The following is a 12,182-nucleotide window of genomic DNA, read 5'->3' on the forward strand; positions in this document are numbered from 1 at the left end:
TTAGCCCCTCAAGTCTTTCAGAGTTTCAGTTTACTACTTAACCCCTTAACACCAGTACTTGCTTGTGGAGGGTTGTGGGGTTTTTTGCACAGCTATACTCTGCAGAGCTTTGTGGATCTGCATTCCTCCCAGGGAGGGGATTTTATTTCACAAGTGAAATAGAAATAGAGAGCAGCATATAAGGACTCATTCACTAATTACCCTAAGGAGATTACAATGTTCCAGTGCCACTTCCCTTTGTGAAACTTCAAAGAGAAAGTACAAGAAAGCCACACAGTGCTTATAAGGTCAAAATGATCATGGAGACTCTTGAATAAACTCAAGATCCCAACAGGTACCAGAAGCATTAAAACTTCATACACAAGAGGGACAAATGACACATTTTACACGAAGTATAGCAGAGCATTACATAAATAATCACTGTATTTGAGTTCATTTTTTCAATACCATTTCTTCATTGTTTGCATACACAATACCAATACATAGAGATGCCACTGTCTGCTGTGGAAGTCAGTGAGATTACTCTGGATACCACCAGCAAATACACTGGATAACATTCAGTCCAACTTCTGGTGTAAATGAATTACGTCTTCCCACCTCAGCAAGACTACAGAAATCCAGGCAGGGTGCCAGGCTGATGCCAAAAATACAATGCAAGCCCCCCAAGCACCACACAACTTGTCATATAAACCCTATTAAATTTAAATGGTATGTGGATCTCTCTCAGCTACTTAAGCATAACCTGCTTGAACATTTGCTAACAGTTTGTAAGTGTTTTGAATCCTCATGATAATTCTTATAGCACATAAAGAGTTTATAAAGAGATTCTAGATTCTGCCAAATATCTGTATTCAGAAGTGACAACTTATTCACTGCTCAATACAGTGAATTAGTGTAACTGTACTATCTAATTGGAAAAAAGAAAAAGTCTTTAATTCAACTGCTAAATTAACCTAGCTGGTTGAGCTAACAGATCCAATTTCATTGCCTATAAAGGCAAGCAACACTTCTTTGTCTTCATTTTATACCCTAATGAAGTGTACTTCAATAGAGTTGCCTCCACTTATCCCAGAGGACAATTTGGTCCTTTTGTATAAAGCTAATCCAGCTCTCCCTGAAGTCAAAGGGAATTTTGCACTTGACTTCAGTGTGAAAAAGGATCAGGTCCTAGAAGAGCAATGCTAAAATATCTGTGAGTAAAAATAAATTCACAATTTGCACTTCCTGGCCAGACCAAGAAAAAAAAAAAACACCCAACTGATTCAATCAAACTATTAAAACATGGGAAAAGTCTGATTTCCATTGCAGCTTAAAGCGTGTGAAGAAGTCATTTTACATTGCAGTGTTTTTAAAACCAGAATATAATCCCATTCAAATATTCTGACTGTAAAACTGCACCAAGTAATGCACCTGCCCCATCTTTTCAGTTTCAGAGGAACAAAGGGGGCAAAAATATCAATCCTTCAAATCTAGGAAATCCTTTAAGAGAAGCAACAGTTTAAGGGCACGGTTTCCGAAGTAGCAGAAACCACGCAGCAGTAACACATACAAACTTTTAAATTCTTTATCAGTGCTGTGAGGGCACCCTCAGGAACATCTTGCACTGTGATCCGTCCACCTGCTCAAATGGTTTATCAGGTTACTCTGTCAGTAGGAATATAATTTGATTTTGTCACTTAAATTACCTGGCTATACCATACCACACATAATGAATAAACAGTGTTTACTTTAAATATTTGTATAACAAAAAAATTAAAACAGAACAGACCTGCACAGCCAAGTTAAGTCATAAGCTGACTGACTACATGGATTGTTGTAATGGAAAGCGACCCTTTTGTGGCTTTTTTTTTTTTTAAACATTTAAAGTGGAGAAAGAAATCCTTTTTTAGAAATTGTAACACAAATTTATATTAAGACACAAACTTGTTAAGATAACCTATATGATTTTTTTTTATAAAATATTTAAACTATGGTGTTTGCCACCAATATTTTAAACTATTCAAATCACCAAACCAGCAGAGTCACTCATAACAACCTGGAATCATAATCTAGACACCTGAATACCTCAAGTAACATAAGCTGTTGCAAGTCTAGAGCATCCTCCCCCAATTAAAATTATTTAGCTTTTGGTTCAATAGAATCTGAGAAACATTTAGGGAAGACAAGGTTAAAAGAGCAGAGATTTTTGTTTGCATTTTCACAGAAAACAAAAGCTTGCAAGTATGAGAACTATTCATTCTGACACCTTAGAAATCTTGGTGAGCAAAATTACACAACAAATTAAAGCTCACAAGCTTTTGTAAATAAATCTATCAGACCTAAAACAAAAGGTCTTTTGCATCTAGAATTATTGCCTTCTATATCCTTATCTAAAAGGCACTATGTTATTAACTTGTACCTTAAAAAGCAACACTGGTTATTTATATGAATTTGAATCAGAATTTCCATACAAATGCCACTGAACACAAATTAGGAAGAAAAAATTGTCTTGCATACAAATTGGACTTTCATTGCTTAAATAATTATATGTATAGCTTAAAAGAATTATTAAGACACTTTATTATTACATTAAATAACACATGTAGAAAATCCACACCCCTGGCAAAAAGCTAACAAGATTAGTGTAAACCTAGTACATGGTTAAAGAGTCAACGTATTCTACTGACCAGTAAGACTCAACTGCTTTCTTTGGCAAAAGAACAAAGAAGTACCAGCATAAAACTAAGTTAAAATAATAATTTAAACCAACCATATAAAATCAAGGAGTAATGCTTGTTAATATAAGTCACTTGGTTTCACCATGTACGCACCAAATTTATGTAGTATTCTGAAGGTTTGTCAGACCTAAGCTAAAATGGTGTGTGTGTTTCAAAAACCCCTAGATTTAATAATTTCAGGATATTTAAATACCCCTACTTCGTATGAACAAGTCAAACATTCCCAGGGAAATAATTTTTCATCTATAAACTATCACTTGTCTCATTTTACATACATCATGATAGCCTGGATCAATCAATTCTACAGCTTTCTACAGAGTACGAGCAAAGAAATATTTCCTAAAATGAGAAAGATTGATATCTTTAGCAAATTACATAATGTATAATTATTCAACAAGCTATTTTGAAAGCATATCACTTTAAATAACTTCAACCACTATGATTTATGAATTGTGTTTTATTTTAAGTGTATGACTGTACTTAAAATACAGTACAGAACTGTAAAGTAAAAAAGAAATATCTGTATTACTATTGCATCTTAGCCTCTGAAGCCATATACAAACCAGCATTTACTTTTTGTGTTTTCTGAAGCTAAGAATTCTCTACTTCCATTTTGCTCACTCATTTGAAAGCCATAAGCTAAAAAATCCCCACCAACCCCAAATTAAAACCATCCAACCCTTCCTTTTCACCCCCCATGGAATATTGACACAATACTTTTCAGGCTTAAAACAAAACGTAGCTGCTGAACAATGGACTTTTACTGAGGAAAATGTCCCCAACTAACTAGTAGTAACAGCTCAGGAATTATCCTGGGTTTCACTTCTCTTTCCTTCATAGGTAATTACTGTCAAAAGGAAGAGCTTTTTGCTCTATGCTGTAAGTGAATATTTAACTTTACTATGAAAACAGAATTAAACACAGGTGTCCACAGCGAGATCAGTGTACTCTTTTTTTCTCACTCCAGTGCATGTTTTCTAGCTAGGTATGGACGAGCTAACCCAGACAATACTTTTATAACCTTAAATATTTGTTTAAAGGATTATTAAACATCCGTACCAGTTAAACAAACCCCTCCCTCTCTCGCTTACAAGACTTTCTCATTCTATTAACGCATCTTCTACCTGTAACTTTTAGCGAGGCGGGAAGGGGAGAAATCCAAAAAACAAACCCACCTAAGTATACTTTGGCAAAAATCACACACATCACATGCCTTGGAAACCAGAGAGCACACTTACATTTTAAGATATTACTGCTGGAAGAAAACCTGAATACTTTTTATTTAAAACAGGCAGAATCAGAACTGTCATCCGTTGTGAAAGAACCCATTCTTAAATTTTCCTTTTAACTGAACTTCAAAAAACTTCTGCTTCAGACATTAAGAATTTCTCCTGAATTGGGGGGAGGAGGGGAAGGAAGAAAAGAAAAATATTTTCAAAAAAGAGAGAGATTTGCCTAGATGGACTTCTGGTCTATTTCACGACAGCCTTTCTTTCAGTAGGCTTTACTTAATGAATATGTGCAACAAAGACAAGCAGCACTGTTAAGATTTAGGATGAAAACCAAGCAGTATGAAACCCACCTGGGCCAGTCATCATGCAAAGTAAGAGAATGGCCTTTGCCCTACAGATCTTATCTAAACCATGCTTAAATTTGCATTAGGGGAAAAAAAACCCCTTATATTCACATTCACTTGTCACTGAACTATTGCAAGATTCTCTATTAAGATAAATTACTTACAATGCATAAGATACACTATTACATATGCGTGCAGCTTCATCACAGCACCAATGCAAGTTCACATCCTGAAGGAAATGTGGAGTACTTCAACTGAAATACTGAAATCCAGCTAGTCACAAATACTACATACTTTGTACCAAAAAAGTAATAAAATATGTTGCTGGTACATTCTGTTTTCAGCTCAGGAAGTTATGGGAAAGGGGACACAAAACACTGGCTTTTAGCACCATGAGCTTTTCTCCAATTTCATCTCACCCCTGCTTAGTTCTTACATGAATATAAATACTTACAGATTTTTTTAAATGCAAAGCTTGCCATTATGCTTGATGGAGATTTTTAATTTTTAAGATGTTTGGAGACCACTGTTTTATACAAATTTCATATCTACATGTCACACTTAATTCTTTGTTTCTCACAGACTAACCTCATTAAACTTTTAACTGAAAAAACCATGAATTGTGCCCGTTAATATACTTCTTGAGACCTTGGTTTGGAAATCAGGAAGGTAAGGTTTTAATCTCAAACAGCAGACATTCAGAAAAGCACCATCAGAATCAAGGCAGAGAGGAAATAACTTGGACTACGTACTACTCAACTTACTGATTTAAATACTTTACACTGAAATAGAAATTTAAACATAAATGCAGAAGTTATCTTTCTTCAACCACAGCTTCTTGTTAGTGTTTTCTTTCCCACAGTCGACAAATGAATGCTAGTTTCAGATAAATTTGTATTTGAAAACAGTATTTTCTGGACATTAATTCTCTATTCATTTTTCAGTGGAGCATGTTTGGTCCAAAGCCTTAGCGGTGTTGCTCATCTTTGAGGCACGTGCCTATTACGCTAAGCCTATCAAAAGGCCAGATGTTATGAATCAGACCAAATACCTCTGAGTCAGACCAGAGGGTTCACCCCTGGCCCCCACCATCTGAGATGCTGGATGCTCGGGAAGGGAGCCTAAGAACCAGGGAATACTGTGGCCATGCATAGTCTTTTAGCTTGTGGAGTTTGGGGGTACTGTTGCTGACATAACAGAGTATTTACTTTGAGCAAGCTAAGCTGGTAAAAGCCACACAGAAACAGGAAGAGAAGGGCTTTGCAGGGGTTTTCTTGATTCTTCTGTGGTTACAAGTGTCAACCACGACTCTAGTTTCCAGTAAATTGTTCTTGAAAAGCAAGAAGAGACCCACATGACAACTCGCACCCGTTTTGCCTTTGTCACATTTTAAGCATAAATATTAATTTTGTTATCTAACCATACTTAAAATAACTTGCTAAAACGATATTGTTTGCTGTTAATTTGTTTTAAGTCTTCTTTTCCTGGCTGACTGCCCAAACAGTTATAATGCTATACAATTGCAATACACAAGAGATTCATGGTACCCTTTAATTAGTCCTTAAATACCTCACAAAAGCACTGCCTTTTCTTAATATTGTGAGGGCATTAAGAGCCGTTGAAGGTTCCAAAACCTTTACCCCAGATACTGTATTATTCTTCCCGAGGCTGAGCTTCACGTGAACCATCAAAAAGTTTGCCTGAACTATGGGCAAACATTTGGAACAGGACTGAACATGAACACTGTGCTCCACTCCGACCCTTCCTTTGCTACAGGGCCATCAGTCCTGGTAAGCATACCGGAGACCTGACTGCATTTAAGCTCCATCATTCACACCACGGATAAAACACTATTACTACCTCGGTTTTGCAAGATCATTAGGAGCTTTGGGCATGTGCAAACAAAGGAAATTAACCCCACTGATCCCAAGCATGCCAACATGAAGGCTGACTTTAAATGTCTCATTAATGCCACGAAATGCTCCTGAAAGTTTACCCAAAACTAAGTTAAAGGCCTGATATACAAAGATTTACTTAGGAGGGTGTGTTTACTCAACTTCACTGTCAATGGAAGTAAATGAAGTTACTCACTTTTGTAAGCCTGGTCTAGCTGATCCTAAAAGCTGAACTGATGGGGCAGATCTGAAGAATCGTTTATTTTTCCCAGACTTGTCTTGACTTCTGATGTGAAGAAAGCCACAGAAACCTGTATCTTAAGCCACAAAAGTTTTTCATCCCCGTGAAGTACCAATTTGAATATAAAATTATTTGAAGTTCAGTGGCACCATGAGAATTCAAAATTTACGTAAACATGTAAGATATAGTCAATAGAGATACTTCATAGAGTCTCATCTAACACTGTTATAATAGAATTGGCCTTCCAAAAATACAAAGATAAAATACAGCCAGATTAGAAAAAAAAAAAAGGTTATCTAATTTTCCATGCAGCAGCTCAGAGTACCCAAGAAGCTGAAATAATGATGAATCCAGGCTGAGGTTTCAGTGGCCATTTCTTCCTTGCCACTCTCCAACCATACCCTGTATCACTACATAATGCTACAGTCAAGAAAAATTGAGACAAAACCACAGCCTCAGCCACAACAGTCAAGGAGACCTTGGATCTGCTTACCAATGATCCCTATAGCAGTATCCCAATGGGCTGTGGGGCTGAGATACAAGCCTGGGCTAGCAGTCCTCACAGGAGGTCCTCACCTCCAGGTTTCATTTCAGCTGAGCACAACTTCCATCACTGTCTTTTGGGACACGGTGTGAAACACTGTACTCTATGCAGTACGTCTACCCAAAGTGACCAGAGAAAGAATATGTGTTTAAATCTAAAAAGAACAAAACTCATGCATAAGTAATAACATTTACATACTTATTTTCTAGCATTAACGTTACTATCATCTTGATCTCTGATCCTGCAATCATCTGTACGTTTTAACTTTACCTAAGGGTGAAGTCCCACTCATTTCCTAGCACGATTTGGTGGTGTTTTCTGCTTTAATGCACTGGCATCATTAAGGATAAACCCCCTTAGGTGGAGATGGCAGTTAAGAATGACCTCTTAAAACCTAAAATTAAACTTGTCCTACAGTTAGTTGACAGCAAATACAACTTTTTCCCTACTAAATTCAGTATACCCATGGGAATTTGTCCAGGTTTGCCTTCAAAACCTGGCAATTGATAGTACAATCTGGAACCCTGAAGCTCTAAGTCATTGGTTTGAATACAGCTGGGGACTGTAGCAACTGAAAGAATTTACCATATGGCAACCATAAAGCAGTTTGTATTAAATAAAAATTAAAAAAAAAATCAATGGCTGCCACATCATAAAATCCATCACTATAAAACAGCACCCTACTGGCATTCTCCAGGAAAAGAAAAATTAAATAAAATACCCAGAACGAGCTATCTACTTGTAATTGGAGTTAGTTCCTCCAGGACAAAGCTAAACCGTTCTGTTTCAGTAGTGACATTTCTCCCTCACTAATCAATCTGTTCCATCAACTAGCAGAGAACTTCCAGTACTAGAAGCCCAAAACCTTTCGCAAGGGCTTCACGGAAACCACATACTGCGTGTGCGTGCATGGAAGGTGTCTTTGGCTACGACAGGCTGCTTGGTGTGACGCAGCAGGACAAGGGCACGTTCCTGAAGTAGTCTTTATGTTAATACTAACACCAATTTTTAAACTAACATCAAGGCAGCTTACTCAAACTGTGATGAGAGTACGAGGCAAGCCAGCTGGATCTGAGCAGGGGGGGGGATCCAGATGAAAGAACTCACTTCTTTCAATGAATGGCCTGAACACAAGGAGTTACCTACTGAAAATCCACAGACAGCGCCTATAGCAAAGCAAAAACGTGAAGCTACTTTGCTCGTACAAACTAAACTTTGACCACCTAAACTGGCATGTGCCACGCCGCAGAATTTTACCTCCCTGTCACGTGACAGCCGTCATTTATTGGAGCAAACAGCGCGCTGAACTAATTCTTCGGGAGCCACAGGAAGTATGCAAAGCTCAAAGTAAGAATATTCCTCTGGTGTAGAAGCAGCATTCTCTGTTCTGCTGCGTGAATATTGATAAAACACCTAAACTGCCAACTGCAGTTTTTCTATAGTTCTGGTACGCAGAGCACCAAAGATTTATAAGTGTTTTCCTAGTGATTTCAAACAACACAGCAATTTAAATATACTTTAAATTTCTTTCGCTTGTGTCGCAGCCGAAGAACTGTTGTTAGGCAATAAATATTCCTCCGAAAATCTCTCTTTATAACACAAAACATGGATTAAGGCTACCCTGGGCTCACCACTCTCATTCCAAATGAAGTTAATTCAGCTTTCAAAGAGACATACTGGGGTCCAGATACTAAACAAAACAACAAAAAAGAAGTTATTAAAAACTGGACCAGTAGCTCTGCAAGCAGAAAAACCAGGGAGGCCTCATTTCCTGCATCAGTTTCCAGCTTGAGATAAGTGTTGACACAAACTCTCCAGCATGCAGGTTAGGAGCTCTCTTCTACCTGGCTTCCTTCCTTTCACAAATTTTGTAGAAATTGCTCACCTGGGAGACCCCTGTTGTCAAATTTGTTTGAAAGCGGCTTACAGAGAGTTATTAGAGGGGCTGACAGCACACAGAAACTGCAGTTGCCTTTGAGCTGCCCCTCACGAGGAAAGAAAGCTAACGAAATCCAAGGAATAATCACCAGCAATCGCTTCTACCAACTACTGTCATCCTTTCACATGCCTGGTATCACTGGATCCTCTCTGAAATTCAGCACAGTGCTGTTCCTGTCAGATACTACCTCGTCCTGACCCTAACCCTGACACACAAGCTGTGCAAAACACACCCACCCTCTCCGCTTTACGCTCCTGTTCAGCAGGGACCTCCTATGGTTAAATTTACAGACCAGCATCAGAAACACAACAGTGGAAGCGCAAGGTTTTCTTGTTTGGAAAGGAACAGTTCTTACATCTATGAAACCTACAAAAACATGTAGTTATGGTAAAACTACCCTACCTACTAAGAGAGATACTACAAGCGCAACTGACAAGGCGATCTTATTAGAAACGGCTCTTCAAGAGCTCACTTTCCAAAAACAAAAGAAAAAGACACTGGTGGAAACTTTCACACCTTGCTTCCCTAATGGTTGCAAAATTAGCCGGAAATTTCATTCGTCTATATATGAGAAAGCCCATACACCTGCCTTGGCAACACACTACAAGTTTTAAACCGGTTTGGGATCATTCTAAGTAAATCCAAGTATCTATTTTTTTTTTTAATTAACGATCAGCCTCTACTTCGGTTTGAATCCAGCAGGTACACCTGAGTACACCTCTGTAACAACTACAAGGTTCAGAACTATTTATAACCCAGTTTTCCCAACACGAAGCGGCCCCTATCCACGTGCACGCCAGACACCTGGCACAGGCCATCCCGAAACGAAGGCGATAAACCCATATATCCTCAACACCGTGGGGCGGGGAAGTCGTGCCAAGGCTAACCCGGGGGACGCAGGCACAGCTTCACCCACTGCGAGCCCGCGGGGCCGCACAAAGTTACCGCAGCCCCCGCAGAAACGGGGCCTCCGCGTGTTTAATCCTCACGGCATTAAAAAAAATAAAGAAGAAGAAGAAGAAAAAAAAAAGAAGTAGTAAGATGAGGAGGCTTGATGAAGTGTTATAATTGAACATTTAAGTTAATGACTCAGAAATTCAAAGCAGTCGTTGTTCCGCCTGCTCGATGCGGGGATACAAAGCAGATCACCCAGAGGAAAAAAATTAAAAAAATAAAGAAAAATACAGAAGCCCACGCAGGCCGAGCTACAGGCGACTCCCAAATCCATGTCCCGAATTTCGCCCTCTTACATTCTCCGGCCCCGGCCGGCTCTGCCGGCACTCGGCTGCCTTGCGCCCGGGAGACGAGAAGGGACCCGGCTCACGCCGAGCGCCAACCAAGGCGGTGAACGCCACCATCGGGAAACGAGCAAACGACCGGGAACGCACCGGGATCGCTGCAGCCAGGCGGGAAGTGGCCGCCGAGGGAGCCCGGCAGCGGGGCGGGGGGGAGCCTCTCCTCACAAACTTCCCATCCGCCCGCCCCCCACAGCCAGCCCAGCCCCGGGCGGCACGCAACGCCGCCGCCCGACCCCTCGGCCCCGCGGGCGGGGGCTCGGGCCCGGAAGAAAGTTACTGAGAAACTTTCCGTAGAGGAAGGGGCCGGGGTTGAGGGACACCCTCCCGTCCCTCCAGGGTGCGGCGGTGGGGGCCGCCCGGCGGGGAGAGGCCGGGGGCGGGCGGCCGGGGCCTAGCGCCTCGGCTAGCGCCGCCGCCATCGCGGCCGCCTCTCCCGCGGGGCGGGGGAGCGGGGACGCGGCCGGGTCCTCACCTGCCTCTCCTCGGCGCAGCGGGTGGGAGAAGGAGGGGGGGGAGGGAAGGAAGCGGGGCCCCCCCTGCTCCTCCCGGAGCCGCGGCGACCCGGGGAGGGAAGGGGGGGAGGAGGGGAAAGGGAGGAGGGAGAGGAGCAGGAGGAGGGAGCCGAGCGCTCCGGTGCGTGCAGGGAGCCGGAGCCTCGCTGCGGGAGGAGGAGGAGACTTCCCCGCCCCTACGACTTAGATCTCCGGTGGGCACCGCGGTCCCTCCTCCTCCGCGACGTTTTCCCCCGCCCCTACTCCATGCGCCGCACATTGGGGCTCGTCGCTCCTCCCGGCCGGGGCAGCGGCTCCACGCCAGAGACTCAGGCCGCAGGGAGGAGTCAGGCGGCCCCCGCGGAGCCGGGCTGGCGGCCCCCTCCTCCGCGGCGCTGCGCACGGAGCCAACATGGTGGAGGCGAGCGGAGGTGCCGCTTCCCCGGCGGCCCTGCGGTGCGGGGGCGGCGGGGAGGGAGCCGGGGCTTGCCTTGCGTTGCCCCGTGCGCCTCGGGGGCGAGGTGCGGGCTGCGGCTTGGCCGAGGTCAACCGCCTACTCCCGTCCTTGTCTCCCCGGGACGGACCCGGGGTTGGGTCGCGGGGCTCTTGGGGTACGTGCTTGGGGACGGCCGATGGAGCAGGTGCCCGGTGCTACCCGAGCTGCTTCGCTTCCTCTCAGGGAAGGGGGGGAAGCAGCTCGGGTCAAGCCTCTACCCCCGACACGGCGGGAAACGAGGGAAGCAGCTCGGGTAAGCTTCTCCCTCGACGGAAAAATCTGAGCCTCAAACAGATTTCGGCAGCGGAACCTCCCGGCGTGTTGTTGGGAAGGCGAAAACCAACGACAAAACCAACCCCAAACCACTTTAAAACTCCTCAAGCGTCCATCTACAGGTGGGCCGCGGCTCAGGCTGGGTAAATTCCATTCCTCTGGGTCAAACAGATGCAAACCGATCCCTCCGGAGCGCGGGGGCTGCCCGGGGGCTGAGGCGGCAGGCGCGGAGCCGCAGAGAGTAACCCAGCCGCCCGGGTACGCCCGAGCACGGAGGAGACAAAAGAACCAGCCGCGTAAGCAGCGCGCCGCCGGCGCCGCGGGGTTGGGAGCGGCACGGGGTGTCCCGCTCCGGGCGGTCCCAGCAGCCAGCGTTTGGCGTTTGAGAAACAGAAGTACCGGGGCTGTTGTCAAGGTGGGCTTCCACCGGGGAAAGGCGGCTCAGAAGAAGCGAAAGGGGAAAAGGAGAAGATAAAAGTAACCCCAGAAGAACCACAAAGTTGCTGGAGTTCATGTGGGCGGATCGTCGGTTCTCATTCAAGCGTTGTCACCTAGTGTTTTCGGGTGGTGGTCAAAATTTGGCACTGGAATGGTGCTTTTGACTCTTGCCTTTTTTTTTTCCGGTTCACAGGCTGAGTATAAAAACAGTTGTATTGCTCACTAATGATAATATATTCTTAAAAAATGAAACAACGTCCAATTTATCTTTCAG

The sequence above is a fragment of the Gallinula chloropus genome, assembly GCF_964237585.1.
Source record: "Gallinula chloropus genome assembly, chromosome: 2".
Taxonomy (NCBI): Eukaryota; Metazoa; Chordata; class Aves; order Gruiformes; family Rallidae; genus Gallinula; species Gallinula chloropus.